General features: G+C 38.3%; 1 long non-coding RNA gene across 3 annotated transcripts in view; it reads right to left on the reverse strand.

The window, feature by feature from the left end:
- Window positions 1–1,438: 1,438 nt before the first annotated feature.
- LOC126788619 (uncharacterized) overlaps window positions 1,439–21,610 on the reverse strand; it is a 38,026-nt gene continuing 17,854 nt past the window's right edge. The window contains exons 1-3 of one of the 3 annotated variants that reach the window (XR_007671393.1): window positions 4,960–5,067; window positions 4,438–4,501; window positions 1,439–1,634 (exon numbers count right to left, since the gene is read on the reverse strand). This is a non-coding gene — a long non-coding RNA (uncharacterized LOC126788619). Of the gene's footprint in view, window positions 1,635–2,863; window positions 3,131–4,437; window positions 4,502–4,959; window positions 5,068–21,610 lie in introns of those variants that run through there. The other 2 variants (XR_007671394.1, XR_007671392.1) reach the window with 2 other exon arrangements.

Genomic DNA, 21,610 nt, shown 5'->3' on the forward strand with positions numbered 1-21,610 from the left:
CTTGCTAGATTTTATCCAAGAGATTTTTTTGAAAGAGATGTGTTATCACTTGAAGACAAGCTTGATATTTATGTTAATGATATGCGATCCAGCAATGATTTTTCTGAACTGAAAGGGATCAATAGTCTTGGAAAAAGATTGGTGGAGACAAGAAAACACATAACACATGCATCAGTGTACAAGCTTCTAACTTTGGCTTTAGTTCTACCAGTTGCGACTGCTTCAGTGGAAAGAGTATTCTCAGCTATGAACATTGTCAAGAATCCACTTTGTAATAGAATGAGAGATCAATGGTTGAATGATAGTTTGCTTGTTTATATTGAGAAAGATGTATTCAATAGTGTTAGTAATGATGTTATAATGCAGCGTTTTCAAAACATGAAATCACATCGTGAACAATTACCTTCTCGTCGTTGATTGAATGGTTGTACTGATTTTCTTTTTAACTGAAGTAAATTACATTTTCAAGTGACATGCAATTCTTGCCTCGGCTGGGAAAATTTCCTGGATCTGCCACTGGGTGGTAGGGCAAATTTTTATAAATCGTTCATATATAAAGTTGATGTGCCAACATCAGAGTCGAACATGCTTCTTTTTTTTCGTAATCCAGAGGTTTCCAGACTAATCAAGAACAACCATAATATATGAGGCCACAAAACACGCATGGATATGAGGTCTTTACATAACTTGCTTTAATCTTTACATAATCACTCATTGTGCAAGTAGGCTTACTCTCGGTTTTTAGAACGCACCTCACACACTCGACATAAATGGCAAAAAACCATTTCTTCTCCATATCTCGTCCAACTGCGATTCAACGGTGTTGTCGCTAGACTATGGCCTAGCTAGTGTACTTGGTCTGCGGCCGTACGGGAGGTTGATACTTTGGCTCGGCAGAAGGATTCCAGTGAATCCCATAGTTGTCTCTCTCTATTGTGTTTGTTTGTTGCAACAGTGATGGTGTCTGCAAGTTTTTTGCTACCTAGGGTGGAGGTGGTAGTTACTGGAACGATAAGATCTAGATGGTCGAGCCGATCTCGGTGGTTGGAGTTTAGGTGCCGACGGATCTGCTCAGATGGGAATCTGGCAACGACTGCTGGTGTGGGTGGTTATACGTATCTGACTTGGTGGTGAGAGATCGATCTTGACAGCGTGACGAGGTCTGTGGTGGTGCTGCGGGGGTCTCGACGTTGAACTGCACACCAGAGATTGTCCATGTTTGGTTTGTGAGCAGCTTGTTTGGCGATGGTGCATCAATTCCGGTGCGACAGTTGAACATGTGGAAACGACAACTTTTAGGGCATGGGTTACTTTTGTTTGGGTTTGTAACGACCCTAAAATTTCGAGCTTAAAAACTCAAAATTTCAAAGTCGTTAAACACCAAACAATTTCAACGAATCAAAATCATTTAAAATGCCACAGCGGATCAGCTCTGAATTCAAAATACAACTCAGTTAAACCGATTATTACAACCCAAATTATAATTCAATATTATAACAAATGGAATTGCGTAATCCTCACAACAAACTCACAAGATAGTCACACAAAATCCTCACACAAGCTGGAGATGAATAACTTCAAGTCCTCTGAGCGGTCCGTCAATTCCCGCTAATCCACACCTGCGGAGTTATCCACTACACCATCGAATTGGTGCACCGGGATTGTAAACACAAACCCGGTAAGCTTTACAGCTCGTATGAGTAAAATGAAAATATAACTCGCATATTAATATATATACGAAAATCCACAAATCAAACAAATATAAATGCACTCATGAGTCAATGGACGGCCCATCTGGTTGTCCCAAAGAAATATGAAATAAAACGCTCATGAGAAATTAAGTAACCCTTCTGGTTACCCAAATGCATTTATATTACGGGTACCAAGAACGCTGGTACACATCTGTTACCCCTCTCGTAATACACCGCCGACGTTGGATAGCCACCCGCTACCCAACATCCAAAACAATCTGAATACCCATGAGCAGATAACCACCCGTTACCTCACATGCAGTACTAAGGCAGACAGACTAGAGCTCTAACTGTATCGTAACTTTCGCCCGGCCAAAGGCTAGGTTCCGACTTGCCAAACACGTACAATAATCTCACATCATATTGTACCAATCACGTCCGAAGACAAATCAACATTTTAACAATCTCAATGTTAAAAATCACGTACAATAATCTCACATCATATTGTACCAAAAATCATGTCCGAAGACAAATCAACATTTTAACAATCTCAATGTTAAAATCACGTACAATAATCTCACATCATATTGTACCAAAAATCATGTCCGAAGACAAATCAACATTTTAACAAACTCAATGTTAAAATCACGTACAATAATCTCACATCATATTGTACAAATCAAAATCACATGCTCGATATTTAAATCTCGTCATCGAAATGACATAAATCACGATAAAATCATAACAGTATATTATATAGCAAACTATATATATATGTACATATTTACCATTTATACAATATATATATATATAATCCATTATATCGTATACATGACATATTTCATAAACACGTCCGAAGACAAAAACTCGTCCGAAGACAAAACTCATCCGAAGACAAAACATTTTAACAAACTCATGTTAAAACCACGTACAATAATCACACCTCATATTGTACAAAAATCACATCACATACTCAACATTTAATTCTCGTCATTCGAAATAACCAATTCCAATGAATTCATAACAGTATATAATATAGCAAACTATATATATATGTACTTATTACCATTTATACGATATATACGTAATCCACTATATTGTATACGTGTCGTAATTCAATATTAAAAACTGTAACGACCCCAAAATTTCAAGCTTAAAAACTCAAAATTTCAAAGTCGTTAAACACCAAACAATTTCAACGAATCGAAATCATTTAAAATGCCACAGCGGATCATCTCTGAGTTCAAAATGCAACTCAGTTAAACCGATTATTACAACCCAAATTATAATTCAATATTATAACAAATGGAATTGCGTAATCCTCACAACAAACTCACAAGATACTCACACAAAATCCACACACAAGCTGGAGATAAATAACTTCAAGTCCTCTGAGCGGTCCGTCAATTCCCGCTAATCCACACCTGCGGAGTTATCCACTACACCATCGAATTGGTGCACCGGGATTGTAAACACAAACCCAGTAAGCTTTACAGCTCGTATGAGTAAAATGAAAATATAACTCGCATATTAATATATATACGAAAATCCACAAATCAAACAAATATAAATGCACTCATGAGTCAATGGACGGCCTATCTGGTTGTCCCAAAGAAATATGAAAAGAAACGCTCATGAGAAATTAAGTAACCCTTCTGGTTACCCAAATGCATTTATAATACGGGTACCAAGAACGCTGGTACACATCTGTTACCCCTCTCGTAATACACCGCCGATATTGGATAGCCACCCGCTACCCAACATCCAAAACAATCTGAGTACCCATGAGCAGATAACCACCCGTTACCTCACATGCAGTACTATGGCAGACAGACTAGAGCTCTAACTGTATCGTAACTTTCGCCCGGCCAAAGGCTAGGTTCCGATTTGCCAAACACGTACAATAATCTCACATCATATTGTACCAAATCACGTCCGAAGACAAATCAACATTTTAACAATCTCAATGTTAAAATCACGTACAATAATCTCATATCATATTGTACCAAATCACGTCCGAAGACAAATCAACATTTTAACAATCTCCATGTTAAAATCGCGTACAATAATCTCACATCATATTGTACCAAAAATCAAGTCCGAAGACAAATCAACATTTTAACAATCTCCATGTTAAAATCACGTACAATAATCTCACATCATATTGTACCAAAAATCAAGTCCGAAGACAAATCAACATTTTAACAATCTCCATGTTAAAATCACGTACAATAATCTCACATCATATTGTACAAATCAAAATCATATGCTCGATATAAAAATCTCGTCATCGAAATGACATAAATCACGATAAAATCATAACAGTATATTATATAGCAAACTATATATATATATGTACATATTTACCATTTATACAATATATATAATCCATTATATCGTATACATGTCATATTTCATAAACACGTCCGAAGACAAAACTCGTCCGAAGACAAAACATTTTAACAAACTCATGTTAAAACCACGTACAATAATCACACCTCATATTGTACAAAAATCACATCACATGCTCAACATTTAATTCTCGTCATTCGAAATGACTAATTCCAATGAATTCATAACAGTATATAATATAGCAAACTATATATATATGTACTTATTACCATTTATACGATATATACGTAATCCACTATATTGTATACGTGTCGTAATTCAATATTAAAAACTCTTGCAAAAATCTTGGAATCACCGCAAGGGTAGATTCGTAAATAAGTGAGATTTTACTCACCTTCTTTCCTGCGTGCAACTTTCACGACCCTGAAAGTAATTTCCTCACTCGTTTCGTCAGTCACCTAATAGCACGATAAATGCTTAGAAAATGATACTTAAAATATCAGGTGACGAGTTCTGCACAGCTAAATGTTGTTCATAAAACATTGTTAACGGAACACTGTTCATGTTTACTAATCACTGTTTTTACTAAACCACTGTTCACAGTTACGGTTTTACCAAAACATTGTTCAAAATTACTGTTTTTACCATGCCACTGTTCACATTTACAGTTACAGATCACTATTTACAGTTACTGTTACAGATCACTATTCATGCTTACTATTCATTCGGCGTTACTGTTCGCCGACCGCCACCAATCATCACAAAATTTCACCACCACAACCTAAACAACATTTCCAACAACTTCCTAGTTGACACCAAGGTCTAAATCCGAGTCTAAACAGTCCAAACAACGAAGAACATGAAATCGGCACTATTCACAAACCCTAGAAATTGAAATTTTGATTCGGGTACTTACACTTCGATTTGGCTCGATTCCTTTTGTGGGAATGTTGCTGGGACTGAGACAAGCAAAACTCCCCAAGAATCTCGAGCCATGGTGGCCGGAGGAGGCGGCGCCGCCACAGCAGTAACTTCCGACCGTTGCTACACCGTGTGTGGTTGTTGCCGGAGTGCAAGGCGTAGCCCAAAAGATGGAGCTCGTCGAGCCCGTCAGTTTGATAGGTGGCACGACACGAGGCGACGTCGGATGGTGGAGAAATCGGCCGGAGAAGGTTTTTTGGTCGGATGAACAGTGCCCGAGCTCGGGTGAACAGTGCCCGAGCTGATTTTTAGAAAAATCTGATTTTCTGATTTTTAATCTCCTCTCCTTCCTTTTATACTATTTCCAAAATCGGAAACGAACTTCCGACGTTAATAACTTTCGCGTCCGACGTCCGATTCGAACGCATGACGTGTCCACGAATTCGTATCGATGAGCTCTACGATTTTTGTGAAAGAAGTTTTCGCAACCGAGTGACGGAATAAAAGTCGATCTATACGTTGCGGTAACGTTACGTTTTCTAATTAAACGATCCGAGAACGTTTCCGTTTTCGTTTCGAAATGTCGCAAACCTCCAATTGTCGTCTTGAATTAATTTCACAAGTTTAACACTTTGAAAATACTCGACATTTAGTTTCTAAAAATTCGGGTTATTACAGGGTTGGAGGGATAAGGGCTTACTTTGCCCTGTGGCTTTCGCCCTATGTGCTAAAGGCTTGGACATGCATCTGGGCATTTGGCCTCAATAAGGTAACTATCTTAATTTTTTGGTTTTTTTATCGTTTCAAGTTATTTCAGGTATCATGTTTATGAGCCCAGATCACCCAAGTGGCATATGTTACGGGCTTCTTCCAATTTGGAACGACTCTGTTCCTTATTCCGATGTCACTATATCCCAATTGTTTTCAGATTTTTGGTCTCCCATTACTAACACAACTAAACAACCATCATTGTCTACTGTTTATGTGAGCTATGTGTTTGCATGCATAAAGTGCAAATGTGCAATTACTAATTGGATTATGGGTGCTCAGGTATGGGTTCATCTATTACCCCCCATTTTCTTCGGTTATGGTTCTTAGTTACAGTTTTTCAGTCATCTCTCATCAGCCACATCTCTTATGTCACGACGCCGAAATTTCAAATATGAAACTCAAAAAATCTGAAATCATCTTATCGTCACAACGTATCATTATTGAGTTCATTGTACAACTCAGTTGAATGGATTATTACAAAACCAATTTAAAATTCAAGCATTATTTCAAATGGAAATGTAAAATCCTCACCACAAAATAAATAAAGAACTTCGAAGTCTTCAAAGTAGTCCGTCAATTCCGCTAATCCACATCTGCAGAACTATCCCTTACACCATCGAATAGGTGCAACGAGATTGTAAACACAAACCCGGTAAGTTTTGCAGCTCGTATGAGTAAAACATCAATATAACTCGCATACAAATATATAAGAAAATACTGAAAACATTTAATTATAAATGTACTCATGAGTCATTGGACGACCCATCTGGTTGTCCAATAATATATGAAAATATAAGTGCTCATGAGAATTCAGGCAACCCATCTGTTTACCTAAATACATTTATAATACGGGTACTCATGAGATCCAAGTACTCATCTATTACCCCTCATGTAGTATGCCGCCAGACATTGGCAAACCACTTGCTACCCATTATCTAAAAACATGGGTACTCATAAGCCGATAACCCATCTGTTACCTCTCATGCCAGTACACCGGCAAACAGACTATAGCTCTAACTGTATCGTAACTGTCGCCCGGCCAAGGCTAGGTTTCCACATGCCAACACGCTGAAGACAGATCCGAAGACAACAAAACGTTTTAACATAACTCAAGTTAAAACCATGTACAAAACAATCCTCACATGTTATTGTACTTAACCATGTGACATGCTCAAATAAATATATATCAATGCTATAAATGAACTTATTGAAAACAGGAATATGACAATATATAATATAGCAACCCATATATATGTATTGATTTTACCAATTATACATATACACAACTCACTATATCATATACATATCATAGTTCAATATTTTAAAATAAGTGTAATTATGAATCTCCGTTAAAGGGTAGATTCGTCACTGTGAGATTTTACTCACCTTATATTCCTTAGTGTAATTTCCACAATTCCGCAAGCGTATCATTTACTTGTTGTGTCGATCACCTAGAATGGATAAGAAGTAATTTAGAAACGTTACGTAAAACCTCAAATGTCGAATCAGTACTAAAATTATACTGTTCAGCAATTTCCAGTTTTTACGAAATTACTGTTCACGTAAATACTATTCATGTATTATTGTTCATATACGTATTGTTTACGTATTACTTTTCATATACGTACTATTTACATATTCAAGTACACCAATGTACTATTCATAGTAAATACTGTCAGTAAATACTAATCACCGATTTACCTTTCAAAATTTACTTTTACAATTACTGTACGTAAATCACTTTTACATTCACTATACGTAAAATACATTTACATTTACTGTATGTAAATTACTTTTTACATTCACCGTACAAAAATCACTTTTACAAAAATTTACTGTTCACGCACCGCCGTACGTTGCAGCGCGTGGGGTTCACGCGCTACCTCCTGCGACAGCACGTCACGCTCACACGCCTCCCCACAGTGGCAGGAGCTCACGCGCCGCTCAACCGACGCAAGTGGTTTGCCCACCGCCGCCCAAAACCTCTCCTTTCTTCCTCTCCTCCCCTTCCTCGGGTTTAAGCAACCTGCTGCCCCCTAAGGCGGCGGTACTCTCTATTTCCCCTCAGATTCACCCAAAATCTCCACAAATTCGCAAACAAATCATCTCAATAATCAAATCAAATGAACCTTACCTAATTCGAGCCTTATATTCCACCGGAATGTCGCTGGAGGAGCTTGGACCAGGCGATGGTCGAGTTCGAGAAGAGAGGTGAGGCGGGGGCGCGATTCGAGCTCCGATCGCCTCGCAGGTGGCACCAGGGATGAGTTATGGTGATGGTGAGCTGGTCCTCGTGCCCTAGTCTCGCCGGCGACGAAGCTTGGATGGCGGAGGAAGTCGCAGGGGCTTTGGGACATCGCGCGGGACTCACAGCGGCGTGGGAGGACGCGTCGTGCTCGGGGTTTGATGTGGAGGACCGTGCGAAGCTCTTTAGGCCGGGAGTGAGAGCCACTGAGGCCTGGGTCGGGAGATCGCCAGAGGCGATTTTTGAGAGGGAGAGAGAGTCGGGGAGAGCTGCGGGGGAGAGGAGAGAGAGAGAAATGAGGGTTTTCGAAATTGGAAACCGTAATTCCAAATTATTCCTTTTGATATCATTTTCTAAAATCGGAAACTAACTTCCGTCGTTAATAATTTTCACGTACGACGTCCGATTAGAACGCGTGACATGTCCACGAAATCGTATCGACGAGCTTTACAACTTTCGTGAAGGAAGTTTTCAGAAACGAGCGACGGAGTAAAAGTTGACTCCCGCGTTGCGGAAATGTAACGTTTTTCAAATTTAGATTTCCGAAGACGGTTCCGTTCTCGAATCGATAACGTAATGAAGTGAAAAATGCGATTTATCAAAATTATCAAGTTCATAAAATTCAACGAATTCATACAAATTGAACCAAAAAAAATCTGGTTATTACATCTTACATGGTTTTGGTTACAATGGTGGATTGTACGGTGTTGTTTTGAGAGCGTTCTTCCTATCGGCAGTGGATTGTCTCAAAATCTGTGTCTTGGGACTGATTTGGCATCTCGTACTCGGGCATCATTACTCTGATTGTTTACTCCTCACTACCTTATTGTTGTTGTGGCGTTGCCAACAACGATGTTAGCAGACATTGGCGGTGTGCGTGGTAGCTTTGTTGCATTTACGCTTTCGTTTGTAGGGTCTTCGGCCCATAGTTTAGCGAGTCATTAGTTTCCTCTTACTCTTTCTAGTTTGATCGACTTGGAAACCCGTGTTGTTTGTATTTGTATCATAGGCCTTGTAATTTGTAATTGGGTATGTCCCTTGATTAATGAATTTTTCATTATTCACGCAAAAAAAAATTCACTTCACTGTGTGATATATCGAATCATAACCAGAGAGAGTGCAGCGATGAAGATAGGAGTGGTTGTGATAAGTCGCTTATGGGCAACAGCTTTACTAAACATAAGTGGGGCATTTGAAAACAACAACTAACAGATATTAGCTAAACATAGATATAAGCTTTAATTTCACTCTCTTTTGCTTTCGATCACAGTCTCAAAATCTCGATCGACTGATGAAAGCCAGTCTCTTTTGGCAATTAGAGGACACGCAGTATTTCAAAGTACGAAGCTATTTCACTTTCCTAATTAGGAAATTCTTCACTCATGCTATTTAGCAGCAATGTTACTAATTAATTTGAAACCTCTTTCACCAAAGTAAGACTGCATAAGGTTAACTTAACACTACTATTAGTCTAGGGCTTAGCACAAAGGATGGACTCTATTATCAAATAATAAATTATATAATCAAAGAAAGTGAAAAAGAGTGAACCATTGTATTCTAAATGCAGGTATCACTTTAAATTGTACAGAGCAACCGTATTAGGAAAACATTTATTGTACCCAATACCAATAATTTCTAATTTTCAAATAACTTTTTACCCATTTTAGGAGTCATTGAATTTTAAGATGATCATGAGGTACACTAATTAACTAGCTGGTGTTTTCATATATAGTTTGTAACTACTCATCACGTACACTCTTTCATCTCTTCATAAGTTGTGTAAAAGTTAATTAAGTTTAACACTAAACAACATCTCATATTGATGTTGGCCGATATAATCACTTATCTCGTCGGCTCTTGGAATGAAACTTAAACGGAAAAAGATGTTTTTATATCAGTATTGATATATGCAAAAAAAAAAATCTCCTAACGATAATTAATGGTGATATGCATGGTGGAGTCCTTTGACCTGATGTCCTGATTAACCCTAATTTAGGCTAGGGCAATCCTAGCTCGCTGCTCCCATATTTGTACCTAATGGCGGATCCAGGATTAATTGTCTGGGGTGACTTGAATTTTTTTAATGTCTAAAATGTTATAAAAATGTAGCGCAAGTTAAAAATTTAATTATAATTTAGATATATATCTAATTGGTTTGAAAATAGAAATGCATCAAACATTAAAATTAGAAAATCAATAACGGAAAGAGAGTTTTTGAAGTTGAGTAAAGAATTTACTCAAATTTTAATGCTAAAATAAATTATTTATTATTGTATTCACTAAAACAACCAATGAAGTAATTGTTTTATATTTGTAAAAGAAATAGAGAAATATGTGAAGTACATCCATGTTTGTATTTGTGGAGAATTGAACTTTAGTGGGTTTCCACCTATCAAAATGATAATCCAATGCAACAAGATTACAATACATGCGGATTCTACTTTTCCTTAGTAGAGTATATTAGAAATTATTGGGTGGGCTTGAGTCCCCCAAGCTTCCCTATTTGTACCACTTAGAGGGAGGGATATGAAACCCTTTGACATACAGCGGAAAGCCACCGCGATAGTTCAGGCCGGAAAGTCTTCGAACATGAAGGAGCCAAGGAGGGAAGTGTAATAACCCTAGATTTTTGAAACGATATTTGAATTGAATTGAATTCCATAAAGTTTTGAAAATTCATTTAATTGAATTTGATTTGTTTGCAAACGTTACGAAACGGAAACGGAAACGTTCCGAGAACGTTTAATAAGAAAACGTTACGTTTCCGAACGAATTTATCAACTTTTATTTCGTCGCTCGGTCGCTAAAACTTTCTTCACGAAAGTTGTAGAGCTCGTCGTTACGAGTTCGGGGATATGTGACGCGTCCTAATCGGACGACGTACGTAAACGTTATTTACGACGGAAGTTAGTTTCCGATTTTGGGAGGGGGTATAAAAGGGAATGTTTCAATTAGGGTTCCCATAAGTGGAAACCCTTTCATCCCTCTCTCTCTCACCCGCCTCCCTCAGTTCTCTCTCTCTCTCTCGGTTCCCTCTTTTCCCCCGAGTCTCTTCCATCTCCTCCGAGCTTCGCTCCTCACCGCCGGCAGCTACGACCTCACCACCACGACGTGACCACCCCACGAGCACGGCGCATCACCGGCGACGCCGCGAAGCTCGGCGTGACTCTCGGACGCAAACGCAGGCGGTCCGAATCTACCAAGGAACTTCAACGATTTCAATTCGTGATTTAGGTAAGGGTTTTGGTTAGATCGATTGTGGATTGCTTGTTGTTGTAATCATGAATGTTTTGGGGAAGTTTGAAGTAGATCGGAGAGGGGGAGCGGAGGAGAAGAAGGAGGAGATACCGCCGCCTAGAGGCGGCGCGTGAGGAGGCTAGGGATAGCCTAGGGGTAGTCGGAGGCCGTAGGAAGGTAGAGGAGGAGGAGGGGGAGAGTTTGGAGGTGGCGGTGGCGTGATACGCGCCGTGGTTAGCCTCGGCGCGTGGGCCCCACGCGCGGCCCGCCGGAGGTGGCGCGTGTGCCACACGCGCCGCCACGTGCGGCGGTGTGAAAATGTTTTCCGATAGGGGTATTTTGGTAATTTACTGTGTACGGTAAATGTAAATGTAATTTTTATTTACTACGGTAAATGTAATTAAATTTTACCTTCGGTAAATGTAATTATAAATTACTTTCAGTAAATGTAAAAAGTAATTTATAAAAGGGTAATTTAGTAAATTTTATTTACTGAGTTTGTATTTACATTTAAATCGTACGTATACGTACAGAAATACGTATTAATATTTATACGTACAGAAATACGTATTAATATTTATACGTACAGAAATACGTATTAATATTTATACGTACAGAAATACGTATTAATATTTATACGTACAGAAATACGTATATAATATTTATACGTACAGAAATACGTATATACTATTTATACGTACAGAAAATACGTATAAATCGTATATTTGTACAGTAACCGTGAATAGTAACAGTGAACAGTAACTTCGTAAAACCGAAAATTGCTGAACAGTAACCGATTATTACTGTTTCGGCATTTAAAGGTTTACGAAACGATTCTAAATGCTTGTCTTATCTTTTTAAGGTGATCGCTAAATCGAGGAAAGGAATTATCATCGGAAATTGTGGAATTACGCTCAAGTCAATAAGGTGAGTAAAATCTCACTGAATTACGAATCTACCCTCGTGGTGATTCAACATTTTTGCAAGTGTGTAACAAATGAATTACAACATGTATATAATTTAGTGGACTACATATATATAGTATAATGGTAATAAGTACATATTATATATATAGTTCATTAAATTACGTACTGTTATTAATTCATTAAAAATAGTCATTTCAGTGACGGAAAATTGTGCATGAGTATGTGATTTAAATGGTACAATATGATGTGAGAATATTGTACGTAATTTTTCAGGGGTTTATGAAATATGACATGTATAGGATATAGTGGACTATGTATATATTGTATAAATGGTAATAAATACGAATATATATAGTTTGCTATAAAATATACTGTTATGATTTCTATTGTGGTGATATCGTGAAAGTTTTAAAACGTACAATATGATGAGTGATTATTGTACATGATTTTATCACGGAGAATGTTAAAAAAATTGTGATTTGTCTTCGGACGTGATGTGTGGTACAATATGATGTGTGATTATTGTACGTGATTTTTAACATTGAGATTGTTAAAATGTGAATTGTCTTCGGACCTGATTTTTGGTACAATATGATGTGAGATTATTGTACGTGTTTGGCAAATCGGAACCTAGCCTTTGGCCGGGCGAAAGTTACGATACAGTTAGAGCTCTAGTCTGTCTGCCTTAGTACTGCATGCGAGGTAACGGGTGGTTATCTGCTCATGGGTACTCGGTGTATTTTGGATGTTGGGTAGCGGGTGGCTATCCAATATCAACGGTGTATTACGAGAGGGGTAACAGATGTGTACCAGCGTTCTTGGTACCCGTATTATAAATGCATTGGGTAACCAGAAGGGTTACTTAATTTCCTCATGAGCTTTATATTTCATAATTCTTTGGGTCAACCAGATGGGCTGACCATTGGCTCATGGGGGCATTTATATTTGTTGTTGTGATCTTTCGTATATTTTGATATGCGAATTATATTTTGATTTTACTCATACGAGCTATAAGCTTACCGGGTTTGTGTTTACAATCCCGGTGCACCAATTCGATGGTGTAGGGGATAATTCTGCAGGTGCTGATTAGTGGGGGTTGAGTGACGACTACAGAGGCTTGAAGTCGTTCTTATCCTGTTGTGGTGAGATTTCTGGCGTGGATTTGTGTGAGAATTTGAGTGAATTTATTTGTGAGATTTGTGAGTGATTTGTGAGGATTATTACATTTCCATTTTATGTATGGATTATAAATTTGGGTTGTAATAATTGGTTGTCTGAGTTGTATGGAGAACTCAGAATTGATCCGCTGTTACACTTTATTGATTTCGATTTATTGAGATTATTTTGTGTTTAACGACTTTAGAATTTTGAGTTTTTAGGCTCGAAATTTTGGGGTCGTTACAGGAAGCTAGCATGTAAGTAACACGAACTCAAGATCACTCAGATCGAAGAGCGGCGGGGCACCATATATGTGAGCGTAGCTTAGTTAATTAGCAACTGCACAAGTTATTCTAGTATTACTAGCTATCTCGATCAATCATATATACCAAATCATTAACATAAAAAGAAAAATAGATCAGAACAGTCGGTTCAAAATTAAGATTAAAAGCTGAAATTAGTATCCTATATGGAGTAGAGAGTAGACAATATGGTAGATTATGTATAAACTATTTCAAAATTAACGCACATGCATCGATCTCTTGTTCATTGAAGACCCTAACTATTAGTTTAAATTAAATAATTGGATTCAAAACAAGCTGATAAGGCAATATTGCAACATGCAATAAAGAAATTAGGTTTTTGCATTGAAGAGAAAGTGAGAAACCACCTATTTCCATCAATATTTGATAGACCACACGTTTGTTAATTTATTGTTTTCGGATCCCTGTTTTCTTACAGATGATACCAAGTGTAGTTCACTCGGACTAGCAGTTTCAGGAAATGTAATTCAATGTTTAATTAATTACTGATTAATAATCTTATTCACAAGTACACTACGTATATGGAAATTAATTAGCTTGGTGTGAAAGTTTTCATAGTAGATAAACGTAAATCCTAAAGTACGTACGTAGTACACTTGTAGTCTCGTATTATTGATAACAGGTTTTCTGTATATTTGGTAATGAAGCAACTTCATTAGGGACAAGCCCAGGGAACCCATAATAACAGGTTACGTAGCTCCAAATGAACTACTGTATATTATGATAAGATGAGAGAGAGAGATAAATGAATTGTGACCACAAAATAGCATAGACCAAACAAATATTTAAAAAAGTGACACACAAGAAATGAATAGGAGGCATTACAATTGAATATGTAAACCGTAAGAATCAAACCTCCTACCTCAAGAAGCTCAAAAGTATAAATCTTTTAATTTGCCAACTGAACAAGATATTAATTTATGCTTAAGTAGCAATGGCAAAAATATATATTAATTCCCAATATAATATAACAACCATTCAAGACCCCCCGGAAGTTTGAGGGCCTGTGATGCCTCACACTTGGCACACCCGATGGGCCGCCCCGGGGTAACATGAACATTTGGTTTTGGTTACACTTTTACTCTTCATCATCTTGAGTTTAGAATTTTCACCTTGTACACAATGGATCGATTTCTGAACCGATTTCGATTAGATGCTCGCAGTTACCGTTAAGGTGGTCCTCATAGTAGATGTGGGAGATCTTTTTGTTTGTGAAAGACAACCAAGAGTGATCTCGACCTAATTTACGAGTTAATGTATAGTCACCATTCCCTTTAGTCTAGACCTGTATATATTTTCCTATATACATAAGCAAACGCAGACTTGGATCCAAACATCATCACGATAATCGATCGAATATACAACTCTTATATATATATGATCGTATATGCTACATATATCCACGTACGTGTCACGTACTGACGTACGTATATCCCACAAGAACATGTGCATGGAATTTACATACTACGTTCTGTTTAATGGGAATTCCATCGTCATCGAGTATGTTCAATTATTTATGTGCCCCATCAGCAATGTTTCTGTACGAGAGCGTGGGAGTAGAACCAATTCCTGCTCAGAGTTAGCAACTAATTAGAGGCGTACAACTCTATAACACATAACACTATGTCATTCCACATTCTTTTTTTTTTTTTAATCAGAGATCAAAATTAGAGGAGTGTTAAGTCGTTCAAGTTGGTTTAAAAAGATCGATGTAGTGTACGGCTCTTTAACATGTTCACCAGTTCATCCGACATACGTATTTTCAAGCTCATGCTGACATTGACTGAACCCGATCATGAATATCGATCAAATTATTAACCTTGTTCATTAATTTAATAAGACGTAATATACATGATGATGATGGATGGAATTTCAAGCAATAGTTGAATTTGCATAGTAGTGGAGCTAGATATATATATATAGCTCAAGTGCACAGCCAACATTACACATATTTCGCTGCCAATTCTGTCTATTGAGATTAAGATGACGCTTATTTGGATGGGTAAGAAAAATAGAAATATATGATCCATCATGTTCCTCCAGAAACCATTTCGATCATGATAAAATGAATTGGCAAAATCAATGAATAGAACCACCAATTTGACAGAACACTGCACACGGGTGGGGAATAGCTATAGCTACTGGTTAATAACCACAATATTATATAGCTAGGTCGAATTTGCATCAAAAAGCTAGGGCAACTCCAACTTAGGGTTCAAAGTTTATATAATAGTAGAATCTCACATCAATTGGAAAACTCCAAGTTAAGTTCCAAATTCATACATAGTAAACCAGTAAAGTCTCACATGTAAGATTAGAGCAAGAGCATGCTCTGCCTCAGAGCTACTATATATTACACCTTTTCCTTATTGCTTTTAAAACATAAGATTAATTTGGACCGGACGTCCTTTACCGGCCTGGATGGAAATCAAAGAGAAACACAGTCACTGGATGCATTACATTAGAAACAATACAAGAATTCTCATAGCGAATTTCTTCAATAGTATTGATTATATGTAATTAAAGCCTCATCTAATCATAACTTCATAAGTCTTCAATATGAGGCAAACTTAAGGTAAATCAACCTACAAGCTCAATATCTACTTCGCGACAAATATGTCGAAGACTCGAAGTTGAAAAGGAAACAATTTGCGTTTAAGCTCGATCAACAGTCATCCATAATGCAAATATGTCACAGCCCCGAAATTTCGAATAATAAAAATTCGAATTCGAATGCATGATAACTCTAAAACAATCTCAAATATAATGAAATAATTTTACAACAACAGTGTATCGGAACTGAGTTCACAGTACGACTCAGTTAACTTGAATAATACATAACCAGTTTATACACTCAAGTATTAAAACAATTGGAAATGTAATATTCACTGAATCCTCACCACAAACCGAAGAAGGAAACCCTCATAAATCATCTGAGTAAGCTCTCTGAGCATGCTAATCCCCACCTGCAGGACTATCCCCTACACCATCGATTTGGTGCACCAGAATTGTAAACACAAACCCGGTAAGTTTTGCAGCCTGTATGAGTAAACTAATATTATAATATACATCACATACAAAGGAAATATAACAAATAATCATTTAGATACGTGTACTCATGAGACACTAGGCAACTCATCTGTTTCCCAAATATCATTTTAAAAATATGTGTACTCATGAGACACTGGACAACCCATCTGTTACCCAATATCACTTTAAAACATGGGTACTCATGAGACCCAGGCAACCCATCTGTTACCCCTCATGCAGTACACCGGCAGACAGACTTGTCACGACCCCGAAATTTCGAGTATGAAACTCTAATTTCGAAGTCATGAAAAACGTTAAAACAAATTTCAATAAATTGAAATCGTTTCAATGTCTCAGTGGATCATTACTGAGTTCACAATACAACTCAGACAAACCAATTATTACAAACCAAATTTATAATTCAACATTACATCAAATGGAAATGTAATAATCCTCACAAATTCTCACAAAAATCCACAAATAAATCCTCACCACAAGCTGGAAATAAATAACTTCAAGTCCTCTGAGCGGTCCGTCACTTCCCGCTAATCCACACCTGCGGAGTTGTCTCATACACCATCAAATTGGTGCACCGGGATTGTAAACACAAACCCGGTAAGCTTTACAGCTCGTATGAGTAAAAACATCAATAAAACTCGTATATCACCATATACAAAAATCCACAAAAACATCAATTATAAATGCACTCATGAGTCAATGGACGGCCCATCTGGTTGTCCATAAATATGAAAATGAAGTGCTCATGAGAAATTGGGCAACCCATCTGTTTACCCAAATGCATTTATAACACGGGTACTCATGAGCGCTGGTACACCTCTGTTACCCCTCATGTAGTACACCGCTGCCATTGGGCAACCTCCTGCTACCCAACATCTAAAAATATGAGTACTCATGAGCCGATAACCCATATGTTACCTCACATGCAGTACTCCGGTAGACAGACTAGAGCTCTAACTGTATAGTAACTTTCGCCCGGCCAAAGGCTAGGTTTCGACATGCCAGACACGCTCGAAGACTGGTCTGAAGACATCAAACACGTCCGAAGACAAAAACTCGTACGAAGACATCAATCACGTCCGAAGACAAAACTCGTCCGAAGAAATCAAATCACGTCCGAAGACATCAATCACGTCCGAAGACAAACCTCGTCCGAAGACAAAACGTTTTAACAAACTCCATGTTAAAACCACATACAATAATCATCGCCTCATATTGTACAATTAAATCGACATGCTCAATATATAATCTCAACATTAAAATGAATATATTCACAACGAAATCATGACAGTAAATAATATAGCAAACTATATATATGTACTTATTTACCATTAATACGAATATATATATTCCACTATATCAAATACATGTCATATTTCATTCTTTAAACTTTTGCATAATCTTGAATCTCCACAAGGGTAGATTCGTAAATAAGTGAGATTTTACTAATCTTATAATCTCGTGCGTAATTCCACAATTTCCGAAAGTAATTCATTTCCTTGATTTATCGACCACCTTGAAAAGATAAGAAAAGAATTTAGAATCGTTACGTAAACCTTTAAATGCCGAAACAGTAATAATATGTTATTGTTCAGCAATTTCTGGTTTTACGAATTTACTGTTCACGTATTTCTGTATAAATACACATCTATTACGTATTTCTGTACATGTAATACTGTTTACGTATTTCTGTACGTATGAATACTATTCAAATGTAAATATTGTCTCAATAAATAATAATTACTGAATTACCCTTCTGAAATTACTTTTTACATTTACTGAAAGTAATTTATATTTATATTTACCGTACGTAAAATAAATTTACATTTATCGTACGTAAATCACTTTTTTACATTCATCGTTGTAAAAATAAATTTTTATAATTTACTGTTTGAAATCATTGTTCACGCGCCGCCGCACGTTGCGGCGCGTGGGGTACACGCGCCACCTCCGGCAGGCCGCGCGTGGCGCTGACGCGCCACTGACTGTTGCAGCGCCTGGGGCCCACGCGCCGAGCCTAAGGCCGGCGCGTAGCACGCCACCGCCACTCCAAAACCCTTCCTCTCCTTCTCCTCTACCACCCCACGGCCTCACACCGCCTCTAGGGCACTCCACACCCCCACACGCGCCGCCTAAGGCGGCGGTTTCCTCATCAACTCCGATCTCCTCCAATCCTCCACAAAATCCTCCGAAATTATACCAACAACATCACAACACATTCAATATCACAACCCTTACCTCGAGAACCCTTGGATGATGGCCGGAGTTGGAGCTTGCACGGTGGAAGAGGAAACGCAGCTCGGGTTGCAGCGTGGGGACTCACGGTGGCGAGGGAGGACGTCCCGACCTCAGGGTTTGTAGCTGCGGGCCGTGCGAAGTTGCCTGGACCGGCAGTGAGAAGCACGGATGGCCGGAGGTGAGGATCGCCGGTGAGGATGTGAGATCAGGGAGGGAGAGAGAAAATGAGAGAGAGGGAGGCGCGCGGGGTGAAGAGAGAGAGAAAGTGTGAGGGGTTTTCAATTTTAGAAACACTAAACTGAAACACCTCCTTTATATACTCATTTCCAAAATCGGAAACCAACTTCCGTCGTTAATAAGTCTCACGTCCGACGTCTGATTCGAACGTGTGACGCATCCACGAACTCGTATCGATGAGCTCTACAACTTTTGTGAATGAAGTTTTCGCAAACGAGCGACTAAATAAAAGTCGATATTCACGTCGTGGAAACGTAACGTTTTCTAAATAAACATTCCGAGAACGTTTCCGTTCTTGTTTCGTAATGTCGTAAACAACCAAAATCATTTTAACTGAATTCCACAACTTTATAGAATTTAAATCAAACCAAACATCGTTCCGAAAAATCGGGTTATTACAAGACTAGAGCTCTAACTGACCGTAACCGACACTCGGCCAAGACTTGGTTCCGATTTAATGCCAATAACGTCCGAAGACCCGAAACCGTTTTAACAAGACTCAATTTTAAAACTACGTACAATATAACAATCCACACATGTTCTTGTACTACAATCAGCGACTCTTGCACAACAATAAATATATATAGTCACTCCAATAATCCATTATACCGGAAGGTACGTTATCTCCCTTCCGGTCTCATCCGCACAAATAATCAAAAACAATACAATATCATACTTTAAATAGAAACTGTAACATTATATAATACAACAAATCATATATATGTATCGTATTTACCATTTTCGTACACATACACAACCCACTATATTATATAAATGTCACAGTTCACTCTTTTTAAGAATCAAAAATATGAGTTACCGCTAAGGGTAGACTTGTCATAGTGAGATTTACTCACCTTATTTCTTGCGTGCAACTTCCACGACACCGAGAGCGTTTCCCTCACTCGTTTCTTCGGTCACCTAATAGCATGACAAAGTGCTTAGAAAACGACCAGTAAACCGACATGTGATTATTAATTACCGAAAACACTGTTCATGACAACACTGTTCCGAAAACATTGTTCATGCGCCACCATCCGGCAACGCCATGCGCCGGCCACAGACGGCCGCGCGTGGGGCTGACCTGCCACCCTCCGGCAGTCGTGCGTGGCGCTCACGCGCCGCCCAAACAGCCGCTCGTTACCTCACTCGCAGCCCCCAAAACCCAATGATTTTATTCCTACACCGTCCCATGTCGATTGCCTAGTCTATGCCGCCCTCAGCTACTCCCACGCGCTGCCATAGACAGCGGCACGCGGACCACCAGCACCTCCGCCCAAACTTCCTAAAAAATCAACAAACTCCCAATATCAAAAACGTAGATCACAAGGTGGAGATCGTAACCATACCTTCTGTTAGCTCCAAGTCAGCCGGAAATTGCCGGAATCGCCGCCGCAAGATCCCGAATCGGGGATTGATGATCAAAACTGAAGCGGCTCGTTTTGAGCCTCACCGCCGGTGGATTCGTGTCGAGGAGGAGGTGGGAAGATTCGTCGCCACAACGTTGAACCCCAGCGTCGCCACAACTTTTATTCAGAGATGAGTGACAGAATAAAAGTCGACTCTCGAGCCATAGAAAATGTGACTTTTTTCAACTAAAATTTCTGAAATCAATGTCGGTTCGCAAGATATCGACGAGAAGGTGTAAAAATGCGATTTTTACTCAAATTACAAAGCTTAATAATTTAAAAGAATTATACGAATTTAAGCCCAAAAATTCGGGGTATTACAGACATTGTGCTCAATTGGCATCCACCGGTAAATTCTTCCCAAGAGTAGTAATTAAGTAGTTTCGAAAAAATTGAACTTGATGCTTGGCTTCGATAGTATCATTTTGCTTACTAGTTTGGACTTATGGACTAAACTTCATTTGTTTAGTTGAATCTAGATTAGTTTGTTCAGCATGATCGACCCATTATCGACGAAGCCAAGACCTATTGGTGCGTCATGTATACAATATACTCTTATGTTTGATGTTTTGATAATCCCGTTGATATAGAAAAAATTACAATGAAATTTCACCAAATGCGTTAGTGATTTAGATCATTTACATTGTAGACTCGATATATACTAATTTCAAATCCTCCCTACTTCTTAAATCAAGGGTCTTATGTTCAAATTAAATTAAGTAGTTCTTACTTTTATCTTCATATCAAATTAAGGAAAAAAAATAGAAAAAGGGGCCTCCTTAAATTCTGTCCTAATTTTCTGATTCTGCATACAAGGTTTCTAACCTAAACGCTTGGCAGTTGTGGAACTTGGCCTAGCTCAACGTCTCATTCACCCCATTATATAATCGAAAGTAATTACCTCTTCCTCTCTTCCTCTCTTCCTCTCTTCCCTTCTCTATATCCCATCAATCATTCACAGGTAAAATAATTAATATATGAGTAAATGAGTAAAACTGGACGGCTGATGGACCCTGAATCAAAACGAGTGATTCTCATGGTTTCTCCTTAATTTTGC

Source organism: Argentina anserina, chromosome 3 (assembly GCF_933775445.1).
Source record: "Argentina anserina chromosome 3, drPotAnse1.1, whole genome shotgun sequence".
Classification (NCBI taxonomy): domain Eukaryota; kingdom Viridiplantae; phylum Streptophyta; class Magnoliopsida; order Rosales; family Rosaceae; genus Argentina; species Argentina anserina.